General features: G+C 37.3%; 1 long non-coding RNA gene across 2 annotated transcripts; it reads left to right on the forward strand.

Moving 5' to 3' along the window:
- Window positions 1-1116: 1116 nt before the first annotated feature.
- On the forward strand, window positions 1117-9818 carry LOC132611052 (uncharacterized). 2 transcript variants are annotated; one of them, XR_009571444.1, is made up of 2 exons: window positions 1117-1179; window positions 3550-9818. It is a non-coding gene; the product is annotated as an uncharacterized LOC132611052 (long non-coding RNA). The 2 variants fall into 2 exon arrangements; XR_009571443.1 differs by having other exon boundaries at window positions 1130-1179; window positions 2037-9818.
- The last annotated feature ends 7906 nt before the right edge of the window (window positions 9819-17724 follow it).

The raw sequence follows: 17724 nt of genomic DNA on the forward strand, positions 1-17724 counted from the left end.
CCTTGGATATTTGTGAAGTTGTTGGAGCATTTAAAGCATCAACTTCACTCTCATTCCACATTGTATTAGTATTGTATGTACATTATGTTAACTTTTAAGCTTTCTTTGTTAACCAAAATGATGAGTAGCTAATTTTAGTTCTAAGGTTGTGGACCCCATGATGGGTATTATGTGAATGGGTTTCTACTATTGATATATGCATAATGGTTGTTGGTATTTATTCTATCTTTGTGCTTCAGCGTTGGGTAATGATTGTAAGCATTAGCCTAAGCCATTATACTAACTTTTCTTGGGAAAGAGAGTTAGCATTGGTAAGATTGAATAATAATGACTCGGGGCGTTAACCCTCGTTTAATAGACTAACTTAGGAATAAGAACAAGTCTAATTGGCATTATTGGTCGCTCTTCGAGTTCAACTCTTTTGCATTTGGAAAAATCATAAAGAGGAAATACGGCCTAACTGTTGGGAAACATTAGGAAGTCCTTAAGAGATCGAGTGCATACTCTTAGAACAACCATTAGAAGTATATCACATTGAAACCTGAAGCATAATATCTAATCAAAGCTAGGGACACAACCTTAATCTCTCTCTCGCATTAATTACAATTCAAGTCAAAGTATTTGTTTACATACACAACAAATATTTCAAACTATTCGGAATAGGATTAAAGCCTTTAAAGACTAGTAACACATACAATTAGTACCCTTTTCTCTCCATATTCCCTGTGGGATTCGACCCCAACCTTGTTTGGATTATTATATTTGACAATGACCGCTTTACGCCACTCATAGGTGTAATTTGAGCGTATCAGTTGTTTCATTTCATTTTGAAATAGAAACTTATGCTGTAATACATTTTAAATCTTTTATTGTTGTCATTACCTCTATTTGGAACAGATTTTTCACTAGATGCTCCAGAATCTATAAAGGTTGCTTTGTGAGATTAAAACCAGAAAAAAGAACCAAATTGCATACTCTGAGGACTATTTTGACAAATTTTGAAACAAGTAAAGTTCAGGTACAAACACGTAAATAAGCAAGAGTTGTGGACTAAATTTCAGTTTTAGTCCAAAACTTTAAAAGTTGAGTTGGTTGCTTTTTTTTTCTTTCATTAGGTGCTGTTGTCTGTTGAAGCTGTAACGATATTTTGTGGCGCCCTCCTAATACACACTGCAAAAGGTATTTTTGGTTCCCTCAGAACTCACAAATTGCATTTTGGTTTCTTTGTTTGCGTTATTTGATTCTACTTTCATTCTTGATCTTCACCGGGTTTGACATTCCTAATAAATCTTTCTTTACATTTTAGTTAGTTGTACTTTCCCTCTTTCATGATTTCTGACCCATTAGCATACATATACTCCTACAGTGAGAATTGCTTTTATAATTTAAAGGAAGGAGAGCTTATTACAATAAATAAGACTTCTTCACTTTTTCCCCTTTATGTTTAAGGTTGACGTTATTTCAGTTCCCTATATTAGGAGGTTCTAGTGACAAATTTCATACCAATATGTCTATTCAGTTGATTTCTCATATGGTCACTCAACTAATAGCTATCATGAGAAGCCAGTTCTTGATTACCATCCTTTTGCCACTATCTTTCTTTCGGGAAAATGCAGCCCCTACCGGCTACCAGTAATCGTCTATGGAGATCTCAGATTCTGTATCGAATCAATTCAACATTTAGTTCGGTTACTTCAGCAGTCAGAAAGTCACTTTCTTTGTTGAAGGCAATTGGAATCAAGAAAAAAGTGGCCGATATAATAACTATTAGTTGAGTAACCATATGAGAAATTAATACTATGTCTATTCAAATCCAAACATCTTCATCAAAATCAATAAGGAAGGACAATCAATGACCATCCTCAATCCAAATTAGTTGGAGTCCTTTATATGAATAAGATTTGGTGTAATCAAGCCCATTCCATTCTAGGATTATAACTTTTCTTTTTAAGTGAAACAGGGAGTTCTCTAAAATGAATAAATTAGAATGAGATGTGTGAGTTACGTACACCTCATGGGTTCAAACCATGTTGCAGACAAAATCTTGATATTTAAATGGAGAAAGGTAGAGGAAAGTGCCCATTATCCACCGAGTTCCAACCCAGCACCATAGTCCCTTGGAGTTTGCTGGTTATCAAAACAAGAAGAAGAATGACAATAATAAAATCTGTCAAAGACCTTTCATGTATTCTTCTAAGAGAACAAGTGTGTTTAAGAATACTTGATGGCTTTCTTTCTGCAGATTATTAAGCTACGCGAACACCATTTGAACAAAGTTCAGTCTTTTTTGTGTTTGGTGGATTTTCTTTCTTTGTTGAAACGTGGGAACGATGCCTAATACTTTATTGAACTCTCACTCCTCTCTTATGTATTGGTTTTGAAGGAGGTGATTGTCGGATGAAACATCATTTTTCGTCTTGTTTGTTTTCTTTTCTCAATGAATAATTTTCTTGATAACCTCTTTGGTTTGGTGAACATAACACAGTTCCTTAAGTGTATGACAATAGCTTTTAGAGAGAGACTCCGTACTTCTAGAACCAAAGAAACCTTAACCAACAAATCCTACAAGGAAGTTTTGGCGTATGAGCCAACATTGATCATGATTGGGAATTGTGGAAAGTGGATATCGTGCAAAAACACAAATTCAGGTTATCTAGGGAACACATTTGGAGAAGGACAGAGTTCCTTAAGATGGTGTTTGATTGGGAGGTTTGAAAAGAGTGTGGGATCATCTGGTAGGTAGCCTCTTCGCTAGTGAAAGCATTACATGTGTTGGGTAAGGGTTAGAAGGTGGCCTGAGAGAACACATTCTGAAAAATGAAGAAGTTACAAGGGGGTAGTGGTCGTAACATCACCAGCTTAGCAACCCATCTATGGTGTAATGAACTGAAGCAGAGCCACAATGGTGGCTATGGTTCAACAGAACCCAGTAGCATTGGTCTGCCACAATGGTGGCTATGGTTCAGCAGAACCCAGTAGCATTGGTTCAGACCTTGCATTTGTGATAAATAAATTCATTTAATATATACAAATAATCTATCAAGAACCTAGTAAGAAAAAGTAATTACGCTCTAGAATTCATAAACTAAAAATCCTGGCTCCGCCTTTAGTAATGAATCTTAAAAAAGTGGGAAGTGTATGTGGATTTTTTGTTGATGTGGATCGTAACTTACCGGTTTTAACTAGCTAGGGTTAGGTTGTTTGTAAAAGAAGAGGAAAGGGTGGCACTGTCTATATAGCAACGGAGAGGGGAAATGACGAGGAAGGAAGAGAAAGGGAGATGGAAGATGAGGAGAGATAGTTTGTTCTCAGTTAAATCATACTGCTAGAAATTATTAGTAAGAGAAGAGTCAGATTTTTTGAACTTATAGGTTTGGGATCCCCAGGGCGCCTACGAACGTGTGCTTCTTTGCTTGGTTGGCTGTAAGGAAACGATATTGAGAGTTGAGAACCTGAGGAAAAAGAGGATCACTTATTCACTCATGTTGGCTGGTGCTTATGAGTAAATGTTCGAGAGAATATGGAGGTCACCTCCTTCTATATTTTCAGGTCGCAACACACTTGTCGGGTGGTCTCGGATTCGTTTGAATTACCATGGGCGATGCTATGCACAGCGAAAGACGCAATATACAGTTGGACCTTTTGAAGAAGAAAAGAAGACACATTGTATTGAATGTGCCCCTCTGGCCTTCGTGTGGATTATGAATATATCAAGGCAGAGAACTAGGAGAACATCTGAAAGAGTTTGAGAATGATATTGTACATTTGGAGGAGTAGCCTCTTGTCCGTAGCTTCTGTGGTGCACCAATAAAGTCCTTGCTTGTATAGAAGATGAGGTATCTCTTAAAAAGAATTATATTTTTGTGTAAGTTCTATACTTTTTGGTGGAGTGCTTCTATATGGGAGAAAATTACTTTATCTCAACCAATTTGGTTACCCATGAGTGATACCTTGTCGGCATTCTTACAAGCTCAAATTTGGTATTAGATTGTGTTATAACTAATCTATTATTTTTGCTGGAACTTAAAGGTTTCATTATATGGATTTCTTATTTATTTGTTACAATAGTAATGATGAATCCCTGGTTTTAGTCAAGCAAGGAGCTGAGGCTGTAAGTTAATAAAGATTCAGGTGCCATTTAACATCCCTGCAAATGCTTGTGAGAAGAAGCTTGAACAGAATGTAATTTGTGTATTTGTAAATATGGTTTCCAGCAATCTTTGCACTGATGAATATACTGGTTACCTTTCTCAAAAAAAGAAGAAGGGCTTCCCTGCAAATGTTTCTAGCATCTCTCTCCTATCTTAGTGCAGCGAGTTTGTGTTCCGGCGTGTCTTGAAACTTTAAAGATTACAAACCATCATTTACTAGTCTCTCCATCAATTAGGCTTTTTCCTCGGTTGTTAGCAGAGAGTTTTTGCATCAACTTTGTGGGTTGGAGGTCCATCGTTTGCAAAGAAATACAGGCATCCAACTTTATTTCTCAAAAAAGATTAAAAAAAAAAGAAAGTACAGTCATCCAACTGTGGAATGAAAGCTTACTCTTAAACGCTTAATTGGGTTGGTGGAAATGATGTCTCAGGGTTGTGTTGGAAAATTTTGAATAACGAAGAAGCAGGCCAGGGGCATGACAAAAGCAATACTCCATTGCTTTGTGCTATTGACGCTGCTACACATCTCACCTTTGAGTATATTGAAGGTCCCTTCGTGAAAATATATTACTTGAGATTATTGAAGAGAAGATGGCAGATATTGAAACCCTTATTGATGATACTATTGGAAAACTACATGATGGTGGCCTTGTCGATGTGGATTTGACAACATCAATCATGTTGATGAGGAGTTTTGCCTCAGTGAGTATTATTCTGTATATAAGTGTCTCTTTTGAAAGTACAAGAGGGGGGTGAATTTTAAGCCTGTTAAAAAATCTAGTCGACTACTGTTTGGTGCCAGTCGACTCATAGCGAGACAACCTGCACAAAATTATCAGTCCTTCGATTTGCACAAGTATAAACCACAATAAATAGTAAGGGTGCAGAATATAATATGAGAGCAATAAATAAATGACACCAGGAATTTTTATATTGGTTCGGAACCAATGTGGTATCCTAATCCAGTCCCCTTGGGTTGCAAGGAGGTTATCTCTTTAAGTTCTTTGTAGTTTGAGTTGAGTACAGCCTTTGTGATTTTCCTCGTTCACCACCAACGTTTACAAGGTTAGTTTTCACTCGCTCACCAACAACGAACAAGGTTTGGTTTTGACACGCTCACCAACAACGTACAAAGTTAGTTTTTCACTCGCTCACCAACAACGACTCTTTGGTTTTCACTCGCTCACCAAATAAACGAACAATAACACAACCTCTCAATACAAAGCCTCCAACTATACTATATCTCTCCTCTTTTTTTTTTTGTTTACACAGTAAGTCACTCAGGATTACAATGCTTATGAAAAGTAGAGCAAAGAACTTGAGAAGGTTGAGACGAAAGTATAAGTGGCTGCGTACTTTTCTTCTTTTAAGAGCTCGTATTTATAGCCTTTCAACTTGCTCTGGCTATTGCATAACCCAAGGGAATTTCACAGGTTGTTCCTCAATCTTTTTTATGATTACTTGTTGATTGCTTCCTTAAATCTTGGAGTGATATCTTCTCCTTGATTCCTTGACCGAGTAGAGCTTCCCAATATTCATTGTATAATTTCATTGGAAGTCTTTCCTTGTTGTTGCAGATTTTTGGTACTTGAGATATTAAAGATCCTTCCTTCCAATTCTTTAATGAATTGAGCAGAAGTAATTTTCCTTGTAGGGCATTGTAATTAAAATCAATTCCTTAATTACCTTGATCCCTTCCTTCATGCTAAATCTTGATTTATTCTCTTTCTTTGAATATGGCTTGATATATTTAATTACTGCTGCATCTTTGTGTGCTTTCCTTCCTTCACATTTAGCCGTAAAGTATATTACTCAGCACCCCATATTTTCATAACTCTTGCTACGTTCCTCAAATCAAATGCTTCCCAAAATAGGCTGTAGTGGAAATATTCTTTCTTCCATAATAAGCAAATCATCTTATTTTGTAGTAAATATTTCCTTCCCCAATTCTTCTTGAACTTGGATCTTGATCACTCTGAATGTAGACTCTTTTATGAACTTGAGACTTCTTGCATATCTTGATGCTCCATAAATTTTGAGTCTTCTTTAAGTAACAAATTGGTCTTGATCTTTTCCTAAAGCATCGAGAACCAATTAATTCCTTTCTTTATTGGCATTGCATTTGAGACCCTCTAATATTCTGAATCCCTTAGGACATGGTCTTTCTTTGTAAATGTCCTCGTAGGATAATTTCCAGCAAATAGTCTCAACCCCTTTTTTCTTGATTTCATAGACTTTCCAACCTCTAGATTGTAGTGTAGCCATAGAGATATTTTCCTTCCATAAAATTAATATTGTAATAAATCTTCACTGTAGTAAATATCCTTTTCGTGATTCTTGTAACTTGATTTGGGAACGATTTATACAATAGAAAAGACCCTCTAAAGAGTCTTATCTCAATCATAATAGCTAAAATAGTGGCAAAAATGAATCGAGCGGGCAGCAAGAATTAGAATCAACCTATATAACATCTCTTCCCATGTAGTCGGCATTCTAGAAGCAAAGCTTCCCGGTCGCCCATATCTTCTCCCGTAATTCCATCTCGTAATATCTTCTTCTTCATATTTATTTAGATCTTCACCAAATCTTTAATCATCAAATAAACCTGTACAAAAATAAATTTACCACAAGTAAATGTTCTTTTATTAAATAATTGTGTTGGTTTGTTATCATCAAAATTAGTAGGTGAAACCTTAGACCTAACATCTTTAATTCTCATGATTGTCTTTTTGTTCAACGAATGCTTTTTCTGCTGTTTGTATAGGCTGATGTTCTGCATTTACCTTAAGTGAAATTAGTTACTACCAAATGTGTTTATGTTTCCAGGTACTGATCAAATTTGGTCTAAGCATTACTTCAACACTTCCAGATGATAATGCAGTAGATCTATATGTCCTGGAACTGCTTTACTCTCTATTCACTCTTCTTGCGAAATCTGATGAGCTCAGTCTTATCACCTATGTTATGTGTTCTGGACATGTTCTAGAATGAACATCTCCTCAAGCATTGTCTTCTGCTGTGATGTGTACTTAATGGTGATACGTAATATCTACATTAGATGATAATCTATTTCAGGGAAAGAGAATATTAAACTTTAGTAACCTTTTCAAATAAAATTTTCCTTTATTCCAAGTATTAATGTCATTCAAGCCATATAATTCTAGGAACATGCAGTTCTTCCATCTAAGCAGTATTTTTCTAGTGGTATTAACAATTTTCTACTTCTCTAATAGTGCTCTTTTCTGGAATATGCTTGTGATGAGTGTTTTTCTGATATTAGTCTAAGCCTTCTTAAGGATTAAGGTGCGGTTAATAAGGATCTAAAACTTAATTTTCATCGCGATTGAGTATACAGCTTCTGCTTGCAACGACATTCCACACTGGTGTATTGCAACTGTGTTATACAATCCTCTAATCTCTTCATTTTTGGCAACAAACATATAGACAGCAGTTTTAGTTTTAGTCTTTACTTGCTTGTTTAATGGTAAGCAGATGGACCAGATAGTTGTTTTATACAAGAAATCCTCAAAGCAGTGGTCGTCAACGTTCGAGATGCAAGCCCAAGGAAAAGCCTCTGTTCGAATATGTCCCTTTCTATTTACTACCTCGTTTTCCGCAGAAAAATAAATGGTGTCAAATACCAAATATATCTTATTGTGTTTCTGCTTTGGGTTTTGTGATATTTCAGCGAGGCTAAGAGATAGAAACCGTAATATGATTTGTTAGCTTCCCCAGTTAGAATTGAATTTTGTTCTCGATGTGCATCCATTACCTTCTTCTTTTTTCATCAAAATAAAAAATTATACTTGTATGTTCCCTCGAAAGAGTAAGCGCCTTGTCTTTCACTACAACTTCTCAATTGCAGATGCCCTTATAATCTTATATGATTAAATCCTCAAAGCAGTTCTTTCTATCAATTAGAGAGGGATGGTACTATTTATCCTGTCCTTTTCTTATTTCATGGATTCTAGTACAACTGCGTTCTTGCACCTCTTTGTTCCCCTTCGAAGTATTATTCAATAGGGTACTTGGAGATCTTCAGATGTACTTAATTCAGGGTCATCATCTCTAAGGCATAGCAAATCTAAGATAGCCTTTTCACAAATAACAGACCATAGTCCTGTACAGAGATTAAAGGAAGTTACATTTCTATGCTGTGGGAATTTATTTATTTTCGGTTGTGGAGACCACGGCTTAGCAGAACATTTGGCCACAACTGGAGCGGACAATGTTTTTGTGTATGCTTGTAAACTTGCCCTGTTTGAACTTTTCTTCACACAATTATCCTGTTTTTGCATTTTTACAGTACAATTGATCATTAAGAGTACCTTAATTTTTCATGAATAGGTTTCTAATTGCTTTACATTGAATATCAACTTAGGGGCAGGAGAAACAGAATGCTTGTAGCACTGACAAACGTGTGTTTGTTGCAAAGTTGAGGTTTTTATTGTGGTTCTAACTCGTTTAGAATTGCCCAGAATCACTATCATTTTCTGTTCCTTGTGTAGTGATCAGAATTTCTTTTGGTTGGTAGCATATTTACATTTTATGAACCCAAGAGTCAGTACATAATAAAACATGACATTTTCCAGGCCATGTGACTGCATGTGAAGCGGTACAATTGAACAACAACTGTGGTCCTTATAGTGAAAGTAAATGCTCTGCTAAGTGCTATGGTATATGATTATACTTCCAAAACATAGGTGCACAAAACTTATACTTTTAATTTAAAGAGATTTTTTCATTTTTGGCCCGTCGTCCGAAATTAATTGCGGGCACCAGCCAACATATACAAAGATATACACTGATTATGTAAATAGTATGTATATTTATACTTATTATACAAAATGTATATTATGTATATTATATGTATATTTATACTTGTTATGCAAAACATATACATTTGTTGGCTATTATTTTTTAGAGCAGTTCAAAAAGGTAATTATCCCTAATTTAAATGCCATTTAAGAAGGTAAAAAAAATTCTCACCAAAGATTCATTTTTCTTCATTCAATCTTGCACTTATTTTTGTTTGCAGATCAATTACAGGAAAGGAAAAGAGCTCATTCTTGATATACTTTTCTATTTTTATTTCTAATTTCCCCTATCAAACGTTTGAATTCTTTTGCAACTCTCTCAAATGTGCTGTACTGCATGCATATTGTCAGGTTTCTTTGGATTTGGTGTTCGAATATACAGGAAATCACAAAAAAAAAAAAAAAAAAAAAAAAGAAGAAGAAGAAGAAGAAGAAGAAGAAGAAGCCAAAGAAGTTGGATTTTCTGCTTGTCCTATATTGTTTGATCTGACTCCGTGGGGTAACACAGTATTCTGACAGTTGTTTGGCAATCGCCATCTACCCTTTAATCTTTATGTGTTTTGAGTTAGGAGTTCGAGCTGTATCTATTTGATTATTTACTCTTTAAAACTTTGAGTAAAAATCATATAATGACTTTGATTGGTCAATACATTTTGTGAGATTTCAATTCTCCATTTTAAATAACTATCTAGGGGTTTTACCCAATGGTACTAGCACCACCTGACCAAGTAAAAAAGAATGGTACTTCCTGTTTACAAGCTTGATGTATATGTTTTACACCATTTGTAATCTTTCAGCTGCATCTCTGCTGAAATTTACCTTGATGTAATATTTACCCAATTTTCTTTTCTCTCCGATTTCTATAAGGTTCATAGATTCATTGATAGTGAAGTCATCACATGATGTGTATACTATTGACTAGTAAAATGGACATACAACACACATGTGCCTCGTGGTGAAACTTTGAGCATGAAGACAATTTTGAATCAATATACCAGGTCCACACATGTACCCAAATATAGTAGTACAAGATTCTGATTTAAATTTTTTAGTAGAGTTAAAGTTACTAGTGACACTGATGGTGAATTTAAGTTGGGAAGAATTCTGATGCAAGAGCTTACACAAATTTAGCCAAACACTGAGTAAGTGCTCTTCTGACTTTTTGCGTTTCACAGCAAATATCAGTCTGATGAAAACTTCAATATAATCTTCAGTTTTTTTAGAGTAGCGTGTTAGCTTGCGTTAGATGGGAGTGTGAGTCTTTTGATTTCTGATTGACAACAGCACTGGCAAGTTTATGCCTTTTATCTTGTTTGCTATTCATGATCAAGTCTGATCACTTTTGTTTCTTTGTAGTAGATCTAAACCCTCTATATGCCAAAATACTAAGGGGTTGTTTGTTTGTTTATTAAAAAGTGAGTCATGTATGGATCAAATTCAGCACAAGTACATTATTTAATTACCAATTTACAATCCGCATAACTAATACATCTATAAGTTATGAGAAAATCTATGTATTACTTATGCAGGGTATAGAATATGAAATAAATAATGTACATGAATAATTAAATTATGCATAACTATCCCCGATAACTAATTCCTACATAACTCTAACCAGCAATCAAATCACACCTAAACCTAAGATCATTTACATAAACAATTTATGGTTTATGTAGGTCAATATATGTGTGATTTCATTCTATGTAATATATTTTGAGCTTTTTTGTGTGTATACGTGTAAATTGTTCGAGTAGAAAGTAGTGGTCCAGTTAAACTCACAAAACCCACTTTATATTTGCCTCTAATCATTGACCGGTATTTGTCATCTTGTTGTGTGTGACGGAAAATCTGGAGTAGGCTGAACTTGATTATTTACTTATTGACAAGTTTATTCATTTGATTCCAATCAAGTTACTAGCGTGAAGGGATATCTTTGGCTAGTTATTAGTACTATATTAGTACCTAATATCGAGATTAGGAGGACCTACATTCACGGATCGTTCTTCAGAATTGTGTCTAATGATGTGTTTCTTTGGTTGGTGGAACTGATAGCCAATTCGGCGAAAACCTCTAAAATTGCTTATTTTTAGTAATTGTATTTTTGGAGAGTAGCAATTTGTGTTTAGGTAATCAATTTGTAAATAATCACCTTTATAATATTAGAGCAGCGATTTGTGCTTGTCTAAGGTTCCAAAAATGCTTATGTGTAAAACTATTTTTTCAGCTTGTGGAACCAGTATTTTCTACTGCTCAAAAATACTTATTTTTTCCTAAAAACTTGGCCAAACAACTCAACTTTAATTTCTAAAATAAGCATATTTTTAGAAAAAATTAATACTAATAAATTTTAGCTTCCCAAAAGTTTGGTTAAACGAGCAAAAGTAGTGGAATATGGGTTTAGTGTCAACTCAATGCGCAGATCAAATTCAGGGGTGTTTCATGGACCTGGATGCATTTTGGCACCAAGTTTATGTTCTGTCTCTAGTAAGCACATGTACTTAAATTAATCACTAGGACTAATTTACCTGCGGATCAAACGCGAACACCACTAGCGGTTTATCCACTTGCCTAAGTAATGTTAGACATAAAAATCATTTGAGCGTCACATAAATGAGGATCAAATGTTGTGGCATGGTTAAATCAATTAGACAAGTGACCAATTGTTGATTTCTTTTGTAAGACAAGAATGTCAATCTCCATAACACAAGAATATCGATCTCCATCACGACTTGCTTACAAATTTATCGTCTGTGGATATATGTGTAACACCTCATGCATTCGGGTTAAGATTTGACTCGTAAGACGGGGGTATAATGAACCCAATTTGAGTAGTGTATAAATGGTGTTTGAAACCCAATCAAGACATGAGAAGAGTCCTTGAGCAAAGTAAAGTCGGAAGCTACCCTACAGAGCGTGTTTCAAGTGAGTTTACACCATATCTCAATTAAAATGAGTATACGGAAAAATCTGTAGGGAATTTGGGGAAATTTCCTTCTTTAAAGTTGTAGATCTTTGAAATACCATTCCAACGCTATATTATGGAGGTCAAACAGACATCTGTACAAAAAGTTATGCTCATTTTACTAAAACAGTGTTCTGTCAATTTACGGTGGAATCTACGGGCCGTAAAATTTATGCGGGCCATAAATTTGGGCAGTAAAACTGATCTAGAAAGCCCAAATCACTGTAATTGATTTACGGTGGGATCTAAGGTCCGTAAAACTTTTACGGGACGTAAAATAGGGCGTAAAATGGGTCCGACAGCAATTTTAAAACTTCATTTTAAGGCTTTTTCACTTCATTCTTCACACCCCCAAGCCCTAAAACGACCTTCTATTCTCTCCCATCATTAAGAACACCAAGGTAAGCCTATTCTAATCATTTCAAGTCAATTCTAATACATATCCTTGTAATCTAAACAAGAAATCATCATTCCTAAATTAGGGTTTTCAAGAAAATTCATCTCAAGGTTCAAGAATTCAAGATTTTGGAAATCTCCTTCAAAGTTAAAATCTTTAATTCAAGTTTGGAGCATTACCAGGTATATAGAGTTACTATCTACATGTGGGAACATCATTGTTCTTCCCCACGTCTCATAATCCATAAATTATGATTCTCTACTAAAACTAGGGTTTCTACACCATGTTCATGACAACCCTAGGTCCATGTCCATGAATAGATTTTGTATGAATTGCTATTATTCTATCATTATGTTCTTAATAACTCCATAAGATTATTGAGAATCAGTCTGTAATCCATGAAAACCCATATCTTGTATTCCATGGGTTCTTGCATGCATGTTTTTAACTAAGAATGATTATTTCATGAATATCCTACATGTCTACAAGTTTTCATGCAACTATATTATATAATTACTTTCATGCCATGATACAAGATACATACATGACAAATACAAGCTATTTCATGAAACCATGTTTACAAGTTATTTCGTGAAATCATAATTACAATCATGTATACAAGTTAATTCACGAAAATCATGGGCTTCTTAGCCAATTATATCATGTTCATGTTTTGGGGAGTTGTACGAATTACCGAGAAGGCTCAGATAGCCTGAAACTACGTAGCCACCGTAGGACAAGGATCGCTCCGCCCAGTTAGGACGATTCCTTAATTTTACACTGAATGGATCCATCAGGCACGTTACCACCTTATACCCACCCTAGCAAGGTATGGGGGCTCTGCTGGTCCGGTGAGGTACCAGACTCCACGTACCCACGTGGTGATATTATATTGTCGGTTATGAAATGCTCTCCCTACCTACCATGTTTTACTCATGCTTTATATTATATATGTATTCATGTTCATGCTCATAACCAGGTTCCAGTTTCACGTTCAATTCTTATCTTTATTACTTTATGTCCCATGTTATTTCATTCAGTTACTTTACATACCAGTACATTCAATGTGCTGACGTCCCCTTCCTATTGCCCGGGGGCCTGTATTTCACGATGCAGGTACTGATTTACAGGATGACACATCTCTCTGTAGGACAGCATTCGTATCAGCTTATTGGTGAGCCCCATCTCCTTCGGGGTTTGGTCAACTATTTGTTTTATGGTTAGTTATGCATCTAAGGTATGCTGGGGGCCTTGTCCCAGTAAGTATGTGTTCCAGTCAGACTCGTGGTAGAGGTTTCATAGACTAGACAGGTCAGTTATGTTATGTCAGACATTCAGAGTCGTATAGCCATTTTGGCTCATTCATGTTATTTCCGCACTCATTGTTTAAACAAGTATTTTTATTAAGTATTATGACTTACTACGTTTTATAAAGGCTCATCATGCATTCACGTTATATTCCGCTCATGTTATGCCTCGTGATGATTCAGCAAGCCATGTGGTTCGCTCGATCACATGCAGTAAGGCACCGAGTGCCGTGTTTCGCCCAAGCCATGGTTCGGGGCGTGACAATATGTCTATTTATGTTCAATTTATGGTCCTTGTAAAACTGTTTGTCAAATGAAAAAGACCCGGGAGTGGGAGTTGTGGGGGTGGGGCGCAGTAGTGGAGCTATGACTTTTACTAGGAGGATTTAAAATATAAATAAGTAAATGCACAAAGAAGATAAGAGGATTCAACATCAACATAAATTACACACACACATATATATATATATATATATATATATATATATATATATATATATATGTTTGTGTGTGTAATTTTCCTACAACGAAGGTTCGAATGAATCCCTTGCGCTAGCTCTATCTCGGGAGCTAGATTGAGAAGTTAGATGAATCATCAACATCTCAAGTTGGAAGGTAGTGGAGTAGTTATTACTTGGAAGAGAGAAATTATAAATGTAACGAAATGGACACAACTCGTGATTGAATAAGAAATGAGGGCTAAGAATTAAATTGGAAGACAATGATAAGCTCATTTGTCTCTATGAAATAATAACTTGCATGGACAACAAACAAGATGATTGTTGTTGCATATTATCTCTTAGTTCTGATTTCCTCTTATTAACGTGATTTAAAGACTATTCTTCAATTTTATTATAAGTTCTGCTCGTTATCTCATTTTTTACCAAAATTCAATGTTTATATCATACCAATGAACGTGAGTTTATCATTCACTTATATTCGCATATAACCAAGTCAATTCTTAGCGCGTTACATTTTTATCACTTAACCAAGTCAATTCAGCAATATTATCATATAAATTTTTCCGTAACTACTATAAATGTTTACCTCGAATTTGGATAATCAATTGAATGTGTAAATGAGGTATAAGATATGTGGTTGAACTTTAATATATTTAGTTGAAGAAAGATAAATATGAATATGTAAATGATAATCTATGTAGCAATCGATGTTTTGTACTGAATGCGTATATTAAATAATATCTTGAATACTTGTTTGATTGAACAAAGCTAAAGAACACACTGAATCCATACCAAAATCAGAGAATGAGAGAGAGATTTGATATATTTTGCTATTACAATGTTCTAGAACTCAAGAAGCCAACCCTCAAAAGTAGGGTAATGGCCCCTATTTATAGTTTTTGCCTTATGGGCCTCATACAACATAAAACCCTTTTGAATAAAGAAAAACCCTAAAAGGATAAGGTTGGTCGTACGGTCTGATACCCGTACGATTGACAGTACAATGTGGCAAAACGGTCTTGACGGGTGGCAATTGCGTAACGGATTATCCGGACCAACGGCCACGATCAACCGGGCCAACGGCCACAATCAACTCAGCTACGGAGAAACCGGACCAAACAATGTTCTTCGCTTTCTTCGGTTCAAGCATTCCTCCGGTCCCGAAAGAAAGTGTTCATGCTCGTGTTTGCTTCTTTCTTCCCTCGATCTTCGGTCTTACCGGTTTAGCATATATCCGATTTTTACCGTATACAAATAGTCCCCACACTTTCCGGACCGTAGTTTTATCGGAGTAACGGGAAGTGGATGAATCAAGAAACTGGTGGCTCCATTTGTCCGTTGTTATCTTTTCATTTTGGCGAGAACAGTTGCGTCACGTCCCTCTATCATCGGTCACGTGTCTCATCCCGGATGGTCAGCACTAACAACCGCCGTCACGCACGTCGTTTCAAATCACTTCTTATTAATTATGGGACACGTGGCACTCCCAGGTTGGTTGGGATCTGTAACCGCCTCAATCCATGTCTATATAACGTCTTCCACTGCTTCATTTTTTCAGTTTACGATCCATTTCACTCTCCATTTTTAGTTCTTCACTTCTTCCTTTTACTTCTCTTTATTTCATCATCTTTCAACTCATATTTCTTTTTGATTCATTGCTTATATTACGATAACGGAAACAACTCTGCCAACTTCTTCACTAGCTGTTTTTGTAGAGTGTGTTGCTGCTGCTTCTTCTTACTCTTTTACCATTTCGAATTCTTTCTTGACTGTTCCCTCATTCCTATTTTTTAACTTATTTTTCGAATTCACCCAATCTCTTTTTCCATATTTTCAAATGTCTGCTAACACCGAAACCACCTCTCATGACGTTCCCTCGGTTTCTTCTCAAGGAACCGAGCCAACTTCTCAACCCAAGGGGAAGGTCACCTTCGAACCCACTGCTTTGGACATTGTACCATCCAAACCTAACTACAAGTTAGTCCGGGCCAAGTTAGAGGGTTTGATGTAAGGCGGTATCCCACGTCCATTACAGAGGACAAACTCGATTTAGTCCGGGCCGATTGCGGATGGGATAACCGTCCAGTTCAATTTTTCGCCCCCGGACCAGATGAGTCAGTTACCGACCATCAGGAGGGCTTCTTGTACGCTTATACTTATCTTTTCACCCTCAAGCTCGACCCCCCGATCGATCCGGTCATTTTAGATATGTGCCGAACTTACAACGTTACCCTGGCCCAGATTGGTCCGATTGTTTGGAGGACCGTGGCCTGCCTCCGGCTGTTGGCCAATAATACGAAAAAGGAGTTCACGCTGGCCCATTTCATACAGTTATACTCCCCGAGTTTATTCCAGGGTGGTGTAATAAAACTCGCTAAGCGTAGCCGGAATTCGATTTTCTCAAAAATGGACGAAGACAGAGACCGGGGATGGTTGGAGCGTTATGTCCGGGTGAGGACCAATGATATTTTTCCGGCCAGCTACATGCCCTTTCCGGAGCGGTGGAATGATAATCGTAAGTCCCAGTTCCTCTAATAATTGCTTTTGAATGCTTTGTCAAACTTGAGTTCTTCCACATTCCCACTACTTGTCCTCTTATTTATACTAGCCGTGGGTTGGATACCTCCGGCTGTCTGGAACCTTAATGAATGGGTTACTGCTCTCCTCAGCCAACATACCCACGAAGCTCGGACGTGGGGACTCCTTTCTCGTGGCCGATGGGTCGCTCAAAACCATGGTAATACTTTGCTTCTATTGGTAATCATGACATTTTTCTACCTCTCATTTGTGTAACATCTTTGGCTTTCAGGTTTGCCCAAGGGCTCGGTGGACCCGAGACCGGCATCAGTAGCTGAACCCGCTAAGTTGGCACCCGAGTTCAACTCAGCGGGTATATCCCGTATCGTTGCTGCCGCCAACAAGAGAAAAAAGCCCTCAGACAAAGGGCAGAAACCGAAGAAGAGGGCAAGGAGCGTCGTTAGGACTTTAAGGGATAAAACAGAGCCCGAGCTCCTCGTTCGGAGGATCGGTGTGGCCCCTTCCGTGGCTTCCATTCCGGATGAGGGTATCACCGTTTCATCACTTCCTTCAGTCGGGGAAGGACCTTCAGCCCCGGCATTACACACAGGTGGGGAAGAAATTCATTACCCAACTCCTCTAAGGTCCATTGAATTTGTTAACATTTCAGGAGATGCTTCTTCCGAAGAACCCCCCTACAAAGGAAAAGAAGATCCGAGAAGGCACCAGCCGCCGAAGCCGGTCGAAGAACTGAGCTGGTCCCCGAGACCGAAGTTTCAACGGCTATTGGCCCGCTCCCCGACCATGAGACCGCTGCAACTTCGGAGATCCCTACCTTTGCCGAAGCTGATGAGGCCGCTCCGAGTTCCCCAACTTCGGTTTCAAGGTCGGATGAGTTTGATGACATGTTCTCGGACACTCCTCCTGCTACCGGCGAAGCTGCTGGCTTCGGACATCTCCCGATCCCTCGAGCCACGAGGGCGGCTAGCCGGACCACCGAGACTGGAGCTAGAGACAGCCTGGTGCGTGTCTTCCCGGCCCCAAGCGTGGAACCCAGGAGGACCAGATCGGCCGTAATCACCGTTCCCGAAGATTGTAGCTTTTTGTCTCGC

The sequence above is a fragment of the Lycium barbarum genome, chromosome 9, assembly GCF_019175385.1.
Source record: "Lycium barbarum isolate Lr01 chromosome 9, ASM1917538v2, whole genome shotgun sequence".
NCBI classification, from domain to species: domain Eukaryota; kingdom Viridiplantae; phylum Streptophyta; class Magnoliopsida; order Solanales; family Solanaceae; genus Lycium; species Lycium barbarum.